Source organism: Heterodontus francisci, chromosome 5 (assembly GCF_036365525.1).
Source record: "Heterodontus francisci isolate sHetFra1 chromosome 5, sHetFra1.hap1, whole genome shotgun sequence".
NCBI lineage: Eukaryota > Metazoa > Chordata > Chondrichthyes > Heterodontiformes > Heterodontidae > Heterodontus > Heterodontus francisci.
This window is the reverse complement of record NC_090375.1, coordinates 142,692,688-142,709,514: the sequence shown is the minus strand read 5'-3', so window position 1 is coordinate 142,709,514 and position 16,827 is coordinate 142,692,688.

Sequence of the window (16,827 nt, the reverse complement as noted above, 5' to 3'; positions counted from 1 at the left end):
ATGGAGCTTCTCATTTTGCATTAGTCCATTAGCTCCTGGATCATGGCTTCTTTAAACATCATCAGATATGGCCTTTTACAACAGAAGGAATAATTGCATGTGCATCCTGACACATCTTCAGAGCTCTTGGTGCTGATAAGCCCATTCATTTTTTAAATTCAAAATCGTCTTCTGTTGAAATTAATATGTGATGGACCCCTGCTTCCCAGGTAATATCCTCATCTATCCTGCATGTTGAATATACTGAGTGTTTGGAAAATATTTTCTGTTCTGGTACAGATTCATTTTTCATTGTTTCTTCAAAATATGGTTTGATTCTTGTAATATTTGTTTTGGTTTATTTACTGGTATTAAAAAGCTGATCTATTCAATTTTTTAAATACCTATGCCACCTTTGGTAAATGTTACTATGAAATGCACCAATAGTGTGGGTATGACTGGGGATCCAGAATGATCAATGTTAATTCCCATGGCAGCATCTAGTTACAACAGGCTGACACCTGTCACTCCAAAGCAGATAATGTCAGTGTACAGGTGAGTAAAAACCCCATCAAGGTTTGCTGAGTAAATGAAGTGGTGGCAGGAGAGAATTGTGATTCGAAGTAGGGACCCATTTCTGAACCTTTATAATGTACTTTTGTCATCTTTCGTATCAAAAATTACGATTTTTTTTTTAAAGGACTTGAGACATTAGTTAGCTTCATCGCTGCAGAAGTCCTGATGGGAAATGATGAAAATATCCCAACATAACGATTTAGGACTACACTGATATATTCTCAGTAGAAGTATTTGAAATTCAGCTAGAATATGTTTTCAAACAGTAAAGTGCATCCAACACAGCCACTAAATGTGAAGTCTACATCATGCAGAGCAGCCAAACATCCCAAACTTCAAATATAGGCTTAATTATTTATTCTGATATCACAATATTGAGAGAATGGACTTGGAATGTGAAAAAAAATAATCCCTGGCCAGAATATCCCAGTTCCATATCAGGGTTAGAGTTATTTCAGCTGAAACTTCAGTATTCAGGTTCCAAATAGGAACCTTAATTCAAGTTTATGTTGCCTTGAGGAAATTGATTGTAGATCTGCTGAACTGGCAGCTGTGATGTGCGATGAGAATGGGTTTGCAAGGTTCTTGTGCATATCCTGTAGGTTCAAATCCTATTGGAGATTTGGCTTATCACAGCACTTGTTTGTTTCCAGTACATTTTGCACAAGGAATTATACTTTTCTCTTGCTACTATGTGCCTGCTGGCTGTAAAGCACAATAACCACAGCAACTAGTTTATAGTGACTGAATGTCAAATTCTGTTTTCATTGCATGGAATTCTAGGATTTTGCCAGTATTTAGGGATTATGCTCTGTGATTCTCTTTATTCTTTTCATGGAAATGGAAACCCAGCAGCTTTGCCCATAATATACAGGGGCCTAGTATTCCCGACAAAGAGGGCTACTGCTTTATGGTGACTGAATAAGTTAAATCCTAGGTAATAAATATGGAATTTAGGGATTTTTACCAGTATTTTTGTGACTTGCATTCTACCATTCCCTCAGTTTTCTTGTAAAAAGCAGTGTTCTTGGTAATAAGCATTAAAATCTTTTAGCTTAGTGATAGTGGGTATAGTATGTCAATCAAAATTAACAATGTTTGGGTATAGAGTTATATTTTTGTATTTAGCTTAGCATTATTTTTTGTGTGCATCATAGCCTTTCAAAGATTGAATTTTGAAAAGCTGTTTATTTTTTTAAAATGCTAATGAGTTACCAGCATGAATGCAAACTATGTCTGTAAAATGCCAGAAGAGGTTTTAACCCACAAGTCTGTGACATCTAGAAAAAAATAGTTTCTGCAAATAGCATATAGGGAGGCAATTGGACTATCTGGCAACAAAATGCTTTCAAATCTAGGACAAAACAGTTGTGACTTGCAAGTGTATCTCATACCCATGCCAAAGTATGCAAATTGCCACATAGCAGTGAATAGTCACAATGTTGTATCGCAACAAAATTGGTGCATTGTGCCATTGCAATTCTTAAAATAAATCAATGCCTTGAGATTTGAAAGGATGACTTTGTGTATTTATCGCTTTTGGAGTTTTTCTTTCTAAACAAGAAAGTAGTACAAATACGTGAGTGGTCAGAGACTGCAAAATATGTAAGGATTGCGCATTGGAATTGCTGATGTATCTGAATTGCTGTAAAATTCAGCTCCATAGTGCCTGTTTTTTGGTACTACCGGTGCTGTTTTTACTCTGACATGGCAACCCTGCTACATGCTTGCACTTCTGGTTCCAGCTGCACAATATACCATTTTGGTGAGGGTGTAATTCTGCGCACAGGGATTGTATGCAGAGTAGGCATATAATGATGTCAGTGTGTAATGCTGATTTGGCACCAGAGCTGCCATTTTGGAGCTCAATGCCCTCTTTTAACTTCACACAGCTGAATATGCATTCAGACTGTAGCGGGGGATGTTGGAAACATCTCCCAGTTTGCCATCACTGTTGCATCAGGGAGGTCTCTGATGCTTTGCATTCCTTGACAGCTGAATACGTTTCATTCTTTCTTGTCAGAGAGAAGCAAGCAGATCAAATAGACAGCTTCACAAGGATTGCAGGCTTTCCCATGGTGCAAGGTGCCGTTCACTGCATGAACATCACTTTGCAGGTGCCGCATGTCAACTCTGAGATGTACCACAATCGGAAGGGATTCCACTCCCTCAACATCCAGCATGCTTAAATAATGCTTCTGTTGCCTTGGCCAATGGTAGATCCCTGCAGTACTCAGCAGAGCATGTCAGGATTCACGGTGGCCTGCTGCATGCTGCATAAACTTGTCATCATGAGGGCATCATGCTTGCCACCAGCTATACAGTGATCAGCCGAGGAGTTGGAGGAGGCAACTAACACAGCCTCTTTCTGGCCAGGCTGACTATGTTTGACTCATCTGACTGCCATACCAGTGAACACAACCCCAATTCCCCATTCACCAACAGTCCCACACCTACCTTTCCTCTATTACTCATCATCACAGCATCTGTTTGATCACAATACAACAACAAATGCCATCACAAAATATAAATTCTAAACCAAATTTATAAATCAAACCATACCATTTTGCATACAATGATCAACTAACCAACCTTGTGCATTCCCTTAGTGCTTGCCTTCTGTTTCTTTACCTGGCCTCGTGCTCCTATACAGACCTACCCCAGTGGCTGCAGCAAGGCTGGTGGAAGGCTGCTGAATTTCAGTGGAGGAGATTACGGATGGCCTTGTAGGTTGACCAAAAGCAGCTCTAGCCCTCAAAAACCCAGCTTTGGACTGCACCACCTCGGCATGAGCGGCAGCAGTCTAAAAGAGCTGGCTTACAGAAAGCAGCAAGGACAGCAAGTTTGTGCTCCACAGAGTCACTGCACACTCCTGGGGCAATGTCTCCGCTATCCGAGTAATCTGTTGGAAGACAGATTGCTGTTATAAAAGCAAATTACTGCAGATGCTGGAAATCTGAAATAAAAACAAAGTGCTGGAAATACTCAGCAGGTCTGGCACCATCTGTGGAGAGAGAAGCAGAGTTAATGTTTCAGGTCTGTGACCTTTCATGGGTTCTGATGATCTCTGCTTCTCTCCACAGATGCTGCCAGATCTGCTGAGTATTTCCAGCACTTTCTGTTTTTATTGCTGGATTGCTGAGATGCCTGGTATTCACAAATATGATGACCTCAGTCTGAGCTTGCAAGGCACCAAGCTGGGCTTGCATGATTTCAGTCTGAGCTTCCACTGAAGCACTCATTCTGGTGCTTTCTGTTTGTGCTGCAATGGAAGCTGAAACATCCACCATTAGAAACTGTATCATGGTTGGATCCACAAATGTGCTGGAAAGGATAGGCTCCAAGCTCTATGAAAAGCCCTATGCAAGGTTGGTGTTGGTCTCCTTCATGCTCCTTGACAGTGACTGTGGGATTTTTGGCAGGCCTGCCAATATACCAAGCATTCATTTCCTTATGTATATCCATCAGCCGCCTTCTGTAGGTTGTTTCATCAAAGTCCTTATCTGAGTCATCTGCAACAGATCTAATGTGCGACCTCACCCTCCAGGAGCTGACACATGTTCTACCCTTGTCCTGTATCCTGTGTGCACATCTCGCCTCTAAATTTTCCTCTAAAGTATGTGCAGTGTCAGTATCTGAGCTGGTGGCTGAGAGTATGAGAACGAGTGCTGAGTTTTCTTCTTTTTCACTGTCTTTCTGTTCTTCCACCTCTTGCTCTTACATCACTGCCTGGGCAGGTTGTAGTTCTTTGGTACCTGAAAGGAGGAAAAGAGAAATGTTCAAGGGTAAGGTTGTGGTGAGGGGAGGGAGGGAAAGCAAGAGGTGCATGTTAATCCATCTGCAGCTTCTCAATCAGAAGAGTGGGTTGGATGAGGGGCAAGTGGAATATGGGCAGGAAGATTGGATATAAGGATTCTCTCACCTTCGATGCTTTTAGTCTTGCTGGTGACGACCTCACCCAAGGCCACTCCAATAGTGATGAACATCGTCTCCTCCATCAGGGTAAGGACATGTAGCTATGCCTGCCGTCGCCAATTGGGTTCTGCTGGCTCTGGTTATGCACCGCCTTGTTCTGCAAGAGAGAAGGAAGTGTGTAAGTGAATGTAGTACAATGTGTTTGGGTGCTATGGCTTCACATCTGAATAGTTGGCAGTGTATGAGAGATCTGGGTAGAGGCCTGCAGCAGTGCTAAGTGTGTGAGGCTGAGAAGAAGCTATGAATGTTAGTTATGATTCGTGATTGATGGAGATTGGCGGTATATGGGTGATGGATGTGGTGCACTGAGCAGTGTGCAAGGCCATTAATACAGCTGGTGTGATATGACATTTGAAAATGCATTCACTGACCCTGACCATTTGTATGAGGTAATTGAACTTCTTGCGGCACTGCATCCAGATCACTGGGGCAACACTCCTGGCATTGAGCACCATGGTTACTTGGTGCAAAGTTTGTCTGGAGGGCCTCCTGGCTCCCTCGGGATAGATGACACTCTGCTCTCCACGTCCTGCACCAAGGCCTCCAGCCCACTCTGTGCCGTATCATGCCCTTCTTATGTCTTTCTCACATCAAAATTACTTTTTGAATGACTTCCAACATTTGCTCCAGACAAAATGCACTTTTTTATAGTTACCTGGGAGAGAGTGGAGGGAGTGGACCTGCAAGAGAATGCACCAGATAGGGAGAAGATATAAATATCGAGTGAAGCTCCTGGCCTACAGTTACCTGGGAGAGAGCTACAGCTTCTGTAGAATGTCGGGCTTGAAAAAAAAAAAATCAAACTGTGACATCACAGGGAAGTTGTAAGTTGATTGGCTGGTGAGCATTGCTGTTCAGGGACTGAGGCTAAATAACCAGGACTTTTAAAAAGTTAAAAGTATTAACTATTTATAGAAAGCAACAAGTGAGTAGTTGCTGAGTCTTGCTTGTATTTTTACATTGTGTTTGTTAGTAAAGTTTATTAATAGTAAAATTTATTATTATTGGCAAAGCTTTATTAGCTTTGATAAGGTTTATTACCAGTAGTAAGGTTTATTCGCAGTATCAAGGCTATTAGTGAATAAATAAAGTAATGACAGGGCTGCTCCAACCTCGAGAATGCATAGCCTGTGCAAGTGGGAACTCCAGGATGCTTCCCATGTCCTGGATAACCATTTGTGTAGGAAGTGTCATCAGTTGCAGCATCTTGAACTCTGGGTTTTAGAGCTTGAGCAGCAGCTGGCGACACTGTGATGCATCTGTGTGGGTGAGCGCTACATGGCTATCACGTTTATAGATGTGGTCACCCCACAGCATAAGGGTACAGAGGGAGACAGGGAATGGGTGACCAGCAGACAGTCAAAAAGATACAGGCAGGTAGTGCTGAAGTCCCCTGAATGCATATCACTCTCCAATAAGTATTCAGTTCTGATTACTGATGAGGGTGATTGTTCATCTGGGGAGGGGGGTGGGGTGCAGCCAGAGCTAGGTCCATGGCACCACGGGTGGCTCAGCTGTACAGGTGGTAGAAGGAAGACTGGTAGAGCAATAGTGATAGGGGATTCTATAATTAGGGGAGCAGATAAGCGTTTTTGCAGCACAGGTATGAATCCAGGATGGTATGTTGCCTCCTTGGTGTCAGGATCATGGATGTCACTGAGCGGCTGCAGAACATTCTGGAGGGGGAGGGTGAACTGCCAGAGATCATAGTCTATATTGATACCAACGACATAGGTTTGCAAAAAAGGGATGAGGTCCTGCAGCAGAGTTTAAGCAGTTAGCAAAGGCATTAAAAAGCAAGATCTTAAAGGGAGTAATCTCTGGATTACTCCCAGTGCCACACACTAGTGAGCATATAAATAGGAGGATAGAGCAGATGAATGTGTGGCTGGAGAGATGGTGCAGGAGGAAGGGCTTTAGATTCCTGGGACATTGGGACCAGTTCTGGGGGACGTGAGACCTGTACAAGCTGGACAGTTTGCACATCAATAGGGCCGGGACCAATATCCTTGCAGGGAGGTTTGCTCGTGCTGTTGGGCAAGTTTAAACTAGTTTGGCAGGGGGATGAGAACCTGAGGGTGGACTCAAATGGGGAAAAATCAGAAAAAAATGGAAATGGAAGGCAGAAAATCAGTGAATGAGTCTGGAAGGCAGAGGAAACAAAGGTTAGAAAAATAATTTTTAAAAAGTGTTTGGCAGTGCTTAAAGGTATATACTTCAATGCAAGGAGTACAGCAAATAAAGCAGACAAACTGAGGGCACAGATGGAAACGTGGCAGTATGATATCATAGCTGTTACAGAAACATGGCTTAAAGAGGGACAGCAATGACAGCTCACATTCCTGGTTACAGGGTTTTCAGATGAGATAGGGAAGGGGATAAAAAAGGAGGGTGGGTGGCAATTTTGGCCGAAGAAACAATTACAGCTGTGAGGAGGAATGATACGTCAGAAAGATCATCAAATGAGGCCATGTGGATTAAGCTAAGGAACAAAAAAGGGGCTGTCACACTGCTGGGCTTGTACTATAGACCCCAAACAGTCAGAGGGAGATGGAAAAGCAAATATGTAGGCAAATCTCAGGGAAGTGCAAAAACAACAGGGCAGTAAAAGTAAGCGATTTTAACTACCCCAATATTAACTGGAATAGTTTTAGTGTAAGAGGAATGGAGGGAACAGAATTCTTGAATTGCATTCAGAAGAACATTTTTGGCCAGTATGCAGCAAGTCGAACAAGAGAGGGGGCACCTCTAGCCTTAGTTTTAGGAAATGAAGCTGGGCAGGTGGAAGGAGTGGCAGTGGGAAAGCATTTAGATGGTAGTGATCATAATTCAGTTAGTTTTAACATAATTTTGGAAAAGGATAGAGATAGAACAGGAGTTAGAGTTTTCAGTTAGTGTAAGGCTGAGGAGTGATATAGCAAAGGTGGACTGGAAACAGCTACTTGAAGGTAAATCAGTGTTTAAAGCAGTGGGGGGCATTCAAAGGGGAGATTCAGTGGGTTCACAGTAAACATGTTCCCACAAAGAAAAAGGGTGGGGCAGCTAAATCTAGAGTCCCATGGATGTCAAGGAGCCTACAGGATATGATAAGGCAAAAAAGGAAAGCTTATGTCAGACACTGAGAACTCAATAGGGCAGCACAGTGGCGCAGTGGTTAGCACCGCAGCCTCACAGCTCCAGCGACCCGGGTTCAATTCTGGGTACTGCCTGTGTGGAGTTTGCAAGTTCTCCCTGTGACTGTGTGGGTTTCCTCCGGGTGCTCCTGTTTCCTCCCACATGCCAAAGACTTGCAGGTTGATAGGTAAATTGGCCATTATAAATTGCCCCTAGTGTAGGTAGGTGGCAGGGGAATATAGGGACAGGTGGGGATGTGGTAGGAATATGGGATTAGTGTAGGATTAGTATAAATGGGTGGTTGATGGTTGGCACAGACTCGGTGGGCCGAAGGGCCTGTTTCAGTGCTGTATCTCTAAACGAATACTGCAGAAAGCAGAGAGGAGTATAGAAAGTAAGGGGTGAAAGCAAAGAGAGGGCATGAAAGAATATTGTCAAGTAAAATTAAGGAGAACCCAAAGATGTTTCATCAATATATTAAGAGTAAGAGGATAACTAAGGAAAGAGTAGAACCCCTGAAGACCAAAAAGATAACCTATGAGTAGAGGTAGAAGATGTGGGTATGGTTCTTATTAAATCCTTTGCGTCTGTCTTCACAAAAGAAGGGGGACGATGCAGGCATTATTGTTGAGGAGGAATGTGAAATATTGGATATGATAAACATAGGTTGAGAGGAAGTATTAATGGTATTAGCATCCCTGATAAATCAACAGGGCAGATGAAATGTAGACCAGGCTGTTAAAATAAGCCAGGGAGGAAATAATGGATGCTCTGACCATCATTTTCCAATCCTCACTGGATGCGGGTGTGGTGGCAGAGGATTGGAGGACTGCTAATGTTGCACCCTTGTCTAAAAAGGGAGCGAGGGATAGACCGAATAACTACAGGCCAGTCAGTCTATCCTCGGCAGTGGACAAATTAATGGAATCAATTCTAAAAGACAGGATAAACTGTCATTTAGAAAGGTATGGATTAATCAATGATAGTCAGCATGAATCTGTTAAGGGAAGGTCATGTCTGACCAACTTGATTGAATTTTTAGAGGAGGTAACAAGGAGGATTGATAATGGTAGTGCAGTTGATGTGGTCTACATGGATTTTAGCAAGGCTTTTGACAAGGTCCATCATGGCGGACTGGTTTAAAAAAACTAAAAGTGCATGGAATCCAGGAGAATGTAGCAAACTGGATACAAAATCGGCTCAGTGGCAGGTGTTACGACCAGGTGAGAAAAGGGTCTAGGGCTTCCCTATCAGCTTTTGCCTGGTTTGACCGTAACAGGGTTTAATTTTTAAAATACCGTGTTTTTAGATCCCCCTCAGTGAATCCTTGTTGACCGCTCTCCAATTGTAAGGCAAAGATATCAACCAGACAGGTTTTATTAGATTTAAAAAAGAAAGGTGTAAGGTAATTAACCTTAAAACTCTAATTTGGTTAAAATTACTACAAATACGTGATGTGACCATGCTAGCATGCATAAGCGATAAACACACATGCAGATAGAGACAGAAAAGGAGAAAGAATGAAGGGGAAAAGTTTGAAACAATAGTTGCAGTTAATTTACTGTCCTGTGAGTTCGATTGTAGGGTTTTTGATTGCAGCTAAATCTTGCTGTTTCGTTGGGGCTCAGTGCGCACTTTTAAACTTGTTTCGGTGTAAGAGTCTTCTCTCTTGAAGCTTAATTGGCTTCAGTGGATCTGGAAATTCATGAGAAAGAGAAAAGGCCAGGGAGAGAGACCTTCCTTCTCATTTATCTTCAAAGCAGTCTCTGTCTTCAAACTGTCCTGTGAGTACAGTTCAAACCTCCAAGTTGGCCAGCAGGTTAGTCATATGACTAGATTTTTTCAACAAACTCTCCTGCATTTTTTGTGGAGTCTCCATCTTAGCAGACACCCTCAGTGGTGGGGGGAGCTGGATGGAATGCTGGCTTGTTACACATTCAGTGTCTGGTGACCAAAATCCATTTGGGTTAATTGGAACAGGGAGCAGTTCCATTGTCTCTCCAGGCAACTGTCTCTTAGTATGCAAATATAACCAGCCACTGCTGTTATCTCTCTAAACAAGTCATCCTTTCAGTACAGCAACTGTTTAAAATTAATGCTTCATATGACAAAATTAATATGCCTCATTCATGGCAGGTGGGGTCTTCATGACACAGGAAACAAAGGGTAATGGTTGCCAGGTATTTTGCGCCTGGAAGGCTGTTTCAAGTGGGGTTTTGTAGGGCTCAGTACTAGCTCCCTTGCTTTTTGTGGTACATATAAATGCTTTGGACTTCAATGTAGGAGGCATAATCAAGAGATTTGCAGACGACACAAAAAATGTCCACATGGTTGATAGGAGGGAAGCTGTAGTCTGCAGGAAGATATCAATGGACTGGTCAGGTGGTAAGTGGAATTCAACCCAGAGAAGTGTGAGATGATGCATTTGGGAAGGTCAAACAAGATAAAGGAATACACAATTGGCCTAGCAAGCCACTCAGTTGTATCAAACCCCTTCAAAGTCTAAGAAAAGGAATGAAACTGGACGGACCACCTGGCGTGAACCTAGGCATTAAAAACGACAACGTCAAACCCAGCCTTGTCAACCCTGCAACGTCCTCCTTACAAACATCTGGAGGCTTGTGCCAAAATTGGGAGAGCTGTCCCACAGAGCAGTTAAGCAACAGCCTGACATAGTCATACTCATACCTTACAGAAAATGTCTCTGACACCGCCACCACCATCCCTGGGTATGTCCTGTCCCACTGGCGGGACATACCCACCAGCGCTGGTGGCACAGTGCTATACAGTTGGGAGGGAGTTGCCCTGGGAGTCCTCAACATTGACTCCAAACCCCATGAAGTTTCATGGCATCAGGTCAACATGGGCAAAGAAACCTCTCAGCTGATGAATCAGTACTTCTCCATGTTGAACACCCATTGGAAGAAGCAGTAAGGGTAGCAAGGGTGCAGAATGTACTCTGGGAGGGAGACTTCAATGTCCATCACAGAGTGGCTCGGTAGCACCACTACTGGCCTAAAGGATAGAATTGCTAGACTGGGTCTGTGGCAGGTGGTGAGGGAACCAACAAGAGGGAAAAACCTACTTGACCTCATCCTCGCCAATCTATCTGTCACAGGTGCATCTGTCCATGGCAGTATTGGGAGGAGTGACCACCGCACGCACAGTCCTTGTGTAGACAAAGTCCCATCTTCACATTGAGGATACCCACCATCGTGTTGTGTGGCACTACTACCATGTTAAATGGGATAGATTTCAAACAGATCCAGCAACTCAAAACTGGGCATCCATGAGGCACTGTGGGCTATCAGCAGCAGCAGAATTGTATTCAACCATAATCTGTAACTTCATGGCCCGACATACCTCCCACTCTACCATTGCCATCAAGCAGCGGTACCAACTCTGGTTCAATGAAGAGTGCAGGAGGGAATGCCAGGAGCAGCATCATGCATACCTAAAAATGAGGTGTCGACCTGATGAAGCTACAACACAAGACTACTTGCATGCCAAACAGCAGAAGCAGAATGCGATAGACAGAACTAAGTGATTCCACAACCAACGGATCAGATGTAAGCTCTGCAGTCCTGCCACATCCAGTTATGAATGGTGGTGGACAATTAAACAACTAACAAATGGAGGAGGCTCCACAAATATCCCCATCCTTAATGATGCCCAGCACATCAGTGCAAAAGACCAGGCTGAAGCATTTGCATCCATCTTCAGCCAGAAGTGCCGAGTGGATGATCCAAGTTGGCCTCCTCCTGAAGTCCCCAGCATCACAGATGCCAGTCTTCAGCCAATCTGATTCACTCTACGTAATATCAAGAAACGACTGTAGGCATTGGATACAGCAAAGGCTATGGGCCAAAATTGGGCCAGCTGTCTCACAGACTAGTCAAACAACAGCCTGACATAGTCATACCATGCACCACCATCACCATCCCCGGGTATGCCTTGTCCCACCGGCAGGACAGACCCACCAGAGATGGTGGCACAGTGGTGTACAGTTGGGAGAGAGTTGCCCCGGGAGTCCTCAACATTCACTCCGGACCAGTGAAGTCTCATGGCATCAGGTCAAACATGGGCAAGGAAACCTCCTGCTGATTATCACCTATCGCCCTCCCTCCTACATTCCGGCAATAGGACTGAAGACTTGTGCTGCAGAACCTGCCACACTCCTAGCCAAGCTGTTTCAGTCCAGCTACATCACTGGCATCTACCCGGCAATGTAGAAAATTGTCCAAGTGTGTCCTGTACACAAAAAGCAGGACAAATCCCACCCCGGCCAATTACCGCCCTATCAGTTTACTCTCGATCATCAGCAAAGTGATGGAAGGGGTCGTAGACAGTGATATCAAGCGGCACTTACTCAGCAATGACCTGCTCACTGACGCTCAGTTTGGGTTCCGCCAGGGCTACTCCACCTGATCTCATTACAGCCTTTATCCAAACATGGACAAAAGAGCTGAACTCAAGAGGTGAGGTGAAAGTGATTGCCCTTGACATCAAGGCAGCATTTGACCAAGTATAGCATCAAGGTGTCCGAGCAAAACTGGAATCAATGGGAATCGGGGAAAACTCTCTGCTGGTTGGAGTCATACCTAGCACAAAGGAAGATGGTTGTGGTTGTTGGAGGTCAATCATCTGAGCTCCAAGACATCACTGCAGGAGTTCCTCAGAGTAGTGTCCTAGGCCCAACCATCTTCAGCTGCTTCATCAATGACCTTCCTTCAATCATAAGGCCAGAAGTAGAGATGTTCGCTGATGATTGCACAATGTTCAGCATCATTCGCGACTCCTCATACTGAAGTAGCCTGTGTCCAGATGCAGCAAGACCTGGACAACATCCAGGCTTGGGTTAAGTGGCTAGTAACACTCGCACCACACAAGTGCCAGGCAATGACCATTTCCAACAAGTGAGAATCTTACCATCTCCCCTTGACACTCAATGGCATTACGATCGCTGAATCCCCTACTGTCAACATCTTGGGGATTACCATTGACCAGAAACTGAACTGGAGAAGCCATATAAATACTGTGGCTATAAGAGTAGGTCAGAGGCTCAGAATTCTGCAGTGAGTAACTCGCCTCCTGACTTCCCAACACCTGACCATGATCTACAAGGCACAAGTCAGGAGTGTGATGGAATACCCTCCACTTGCCTGGATGGGTGCACCTCCAACAACACTCAACAGGCTCAACACCATCCAAAATAAAGCAGTCTGTTTGATTGGCACCCGTTACACCACCTTCATCATTCGCTGCCTTCACCACTGATGCACAGTGGCAGCAGTGTGTACCATCTACAAGATGCAATGCAGTAACTCACCAAGGCTCCTTCAACAGCACCTTCCAAACCCGTGACCACTACCACGTAGAAGGAAAAGGACAGCAGGCACATGGGAACACCACCACCTGCAAGTTCCCCACCAAGTCACACACCATCCTGATTTGGAAACATATCACTGTTCCTTCTCGCTGGGGAGCAAGAGGTCAGTACATTGAGGTTAGTGCTGTCTGTTGAGATGGAGACTTGAGGAGGAACCTGGGGAGAAATGAATGTATGTGGCAGCAGATTGTGTGGCTTATGTGATAGCTGTGCAGAAGACTGCTGGTGAGGTGAGAGAATTATGGCTGCTAGCTGACCTTAGGAAGTCTTGAAACATTTATGCACTGAATCTACATCCTCAGCAGCACACTCTGGCTGATTACCTTCTCTGCAGCCTCAAGCCAAGTCTATTTGGTGAGACTGGCTGGCCTTCTCCCATCATCCTATTGAAAGAGGACTTTTCTCTGCGTGCCTTGACTGCTTCCAGCATTGTCTCCAGGGATGCATCTGTGAACCAGGGTGTAGCCTTTTAATGCCTTCCATCCATTTTCCTCCTCTTTTCTGCCTCACACTGAGTGAACCACACCACACAGTGTTGCCACTGTAGGTGCTGCTGGGGTCCCTTTCAGTAGAGATCCTTCATTGCTGTATTAGACAAGTCATTCCACTGGGACTCCCTCCCTAACAGCACTGTATACCTGCACCAGATGGCTGCAGCGGTTCAAGAAGGCAGCTCACCACCATCTTCTCAAGGGCAATTAGGGATAAGCAACAAATGCTGGCCTTGCCATCAACGCTCAGAAGAATAAAAAAAAACCTAGCTTGAACTTGTCTAGCCTCTCTCAATTTTGCACCCCCTGCTGTGGTGCGTAGCCACTCAATAGGACAATTATCACTGGCTGCATACTACAACCACTTAAATTAGCAGATATCAGGAACTTTGCACACTACCTGCATCGGAAAGAGGGGGCACGGGTTAATTGTGCAATGTGATTCCTGAGACCGCTTTCAAGGGTTATCGAATTTCGTAGCCAATGCATTTTGGAGTCTTCGTGCAACTTTAAATTTCAAAGTGCACTTTGAGATCTTTCATAAGAAAAAGTGCTGCTAGATAAAACTTCTTAAAAAAAATTACTTTCCCCCCATTGATAACAGTGTGGTACATTTCACACCTCTCTTCAGAATATATAGCGCATACCTATAATTGACCAGATTAGTAGCAAAGCTTCACTGGATTTACTTTAAGCAGTCATGTCTAGGAGCTTGAATATTGCAGTCATTAGTCTGCAAGTCATAGTCTGGGAATGAACCATCTTGCACTCCCTAATTAGGTGCGGGTGGCTGTTAGTCAAGATCTTGACAAATTTGTTTTACTTCAGCTTTCCAGAATATATGATCTTTTCCCAAGAGTGCGATGCTTCATAACATTAGGGCCCATACCACATGTCTCAAAAGAACTATTTGTCTTTAAGAGAAGAAGCATACAAAATTGAATAATGCATTTAAAGATATATTTCTGTGTTTTATGTTTACATTATCTGTGGTGTGTCCGTATCAGATCCAATTTTAAAATCTCAGGCGGAATCTTAATATCTTAGTCTTTGGAGCAATGGCAGGTCCATTTCTGGGTCATGAACCTGACTTCTCGACTAGTGGGCCTTCCTGTTGCCCTTTCCCAGAGCCAACTAATTAACAACCCGCCTCCGGGTTTACCAATTAAGGATAGTGGGTGGGATGACTCGTCTAATACAGCAATGAAGGATCTCCATTGAAAGGGACCCCAGCAGCACCCACAGTGGCAGCACTGTGTGGTGTTGTTCATTCAGTGTGAGGCAGAAAAGAGGAGGAAAATGGATAAAAGGCATTAAAAGGTTACACTGTGGTTCACAGATGCATCCCTGGAGATAATACTGGAAGCAGTCAGGGCACTGTCTTTCCAGAGGACGATGGGAGAAGGCCAGCCAGCCTCACCAGATAGACTTGGCTTGAGACTGCAGAGGAGGTGAGCAGCCAGAGTGTGCTGCTGAGGATGTGGATTCAGTGCCATAAATGTTTCAATGACCTTCGGAGGTTTGGCAAGGTGCAACTCTCAGCTAGCAGCCATCACTCTCTCACCTCACTAGCAGTCTTCTGCACAGCTATCAGATGAGCCACACACTCTGCTGCCATATACATGCATTTCTCCCCAGGCTCCTCTTCAAGTTTCCATCTCAACAGACAGCACTAACCTCAATGCACCAACCTCATACTCCCCATCCCACTGTCACCACCACACCCACTCCCCTCACAACCCCAAATGTCTTTTCTCCATCCTTAGCAATCACTTAACTCCTCACAATCCTAACTCTCTGCCTTTTCTCATTGCAGGAGAAGGGAACCCACAACTGCTGGAAGAGGCAAATAATTGGATGTGGAGATGCATTCATTGCCATCCTGACAGCGATGGAGAGGAAGCCCTGGAGGTTGACAAGATGACTCTAGTACTGGCCATTGCCAACGGAATGTTGGGGGTGGCCCGGAGACCTGGTGAAAGCACTAGATATCACACGTTGACTTGGCATTGAACTGTCACTCATGTAGAATCGATGTTGCCATTACATTATTTGTCATGAACTGCACTATGCTAACTTGGAACCCTATTTCACCTAGGTTCAGCACTGACGTTTGTTTTTCACCCTCCACAGGTGAATTGCTGGAGATAAGGGAGGAGCCTGAGGAATCCTCAGAGGAGGAACATCTCTCTGAATATTTACATGACTCCTGAACACCCTCCATCAGCACAGACATACACATCTTGGTGGGTCCAGCTTCTCCGATAGATAAGATGGAGCATAGTGAGGAGCACATCACATGCGAACAGGAGGAGGTGGTGGAGGCAAAGACAGCAGTGGAGAGTCCCCATGGAAGGGTGGAGGACACTTCAAGCTCTGTTCAGAGGGACACAGTTTCTGAGCCTTGGGGGTATACACTAAACGGGGACTTTCGTAGAAACAACGAGAAATGTGTGTGCTTCTGTCAGCATTTCCAGAGGCGCTACATACTCTTTCATAGAAAATGGAGTAGTCCAGCTCTAGCATGAGTGCCATGATGCCTAAAGGATTTGCGCTCATGGCCACCTCCATTGAAAGAGTGACCAACTCCCCCACCCCACTCCCCTCCCTCACTCCCCTACCCCACTCACACACCCCACACCCCTCCCCCACTCTACCCCACAGTTGCTGTGGTACCTGCAACTGCTGAAGGGTGAATAAGTCATGGCAGCTCCCTGGGTACTCAGCACACACTTGCATTATCCTCTTGGTGTAGTCACGTACCGGCTTGAAGGAGTCAAAGCCCTTCTGATTTACAAATATGCTTGACTGGTCTGATGGCACCCTGATCACCACATGGGTGTAGTCAACAATGCTCTGGACCTGTGGAAATCAGCAAGGGAGGTAAAGCCTGAGCTTGACTGGCTGCATCCATCTCAAAGTTAATGTAGTTTGATGCCTTTGAAAACAAAGCATCCATGACCTGGCTGATGTAGTTGTGGGCTGCAGATTGTAAGATCCTACGTATGTCCGCAGCTGATCTGTGGAATGAACCAGATGCATAGAGGTTGAGGGCTGTGGACATCTTGACCGCCACAGATAATGGGTGCCCATCTGCTCTCGTTGGTTTTAGGTCTTCTTCCAAGAGGGTACAGAGATCTGTGACTACTGGTGCGAGAGCCTGAACTGTCGGAAGCACTGCTGCTCAGAGAGATTGAGGAAGCTGACCCTTGGCCGATAGACCCTGTGCTTTGGGTATCACCTTCTTCTCGGTGCTGCCCTGTGGCCTTCCTATTTGATCTGTCCAGCTACATGTGGCTGTGG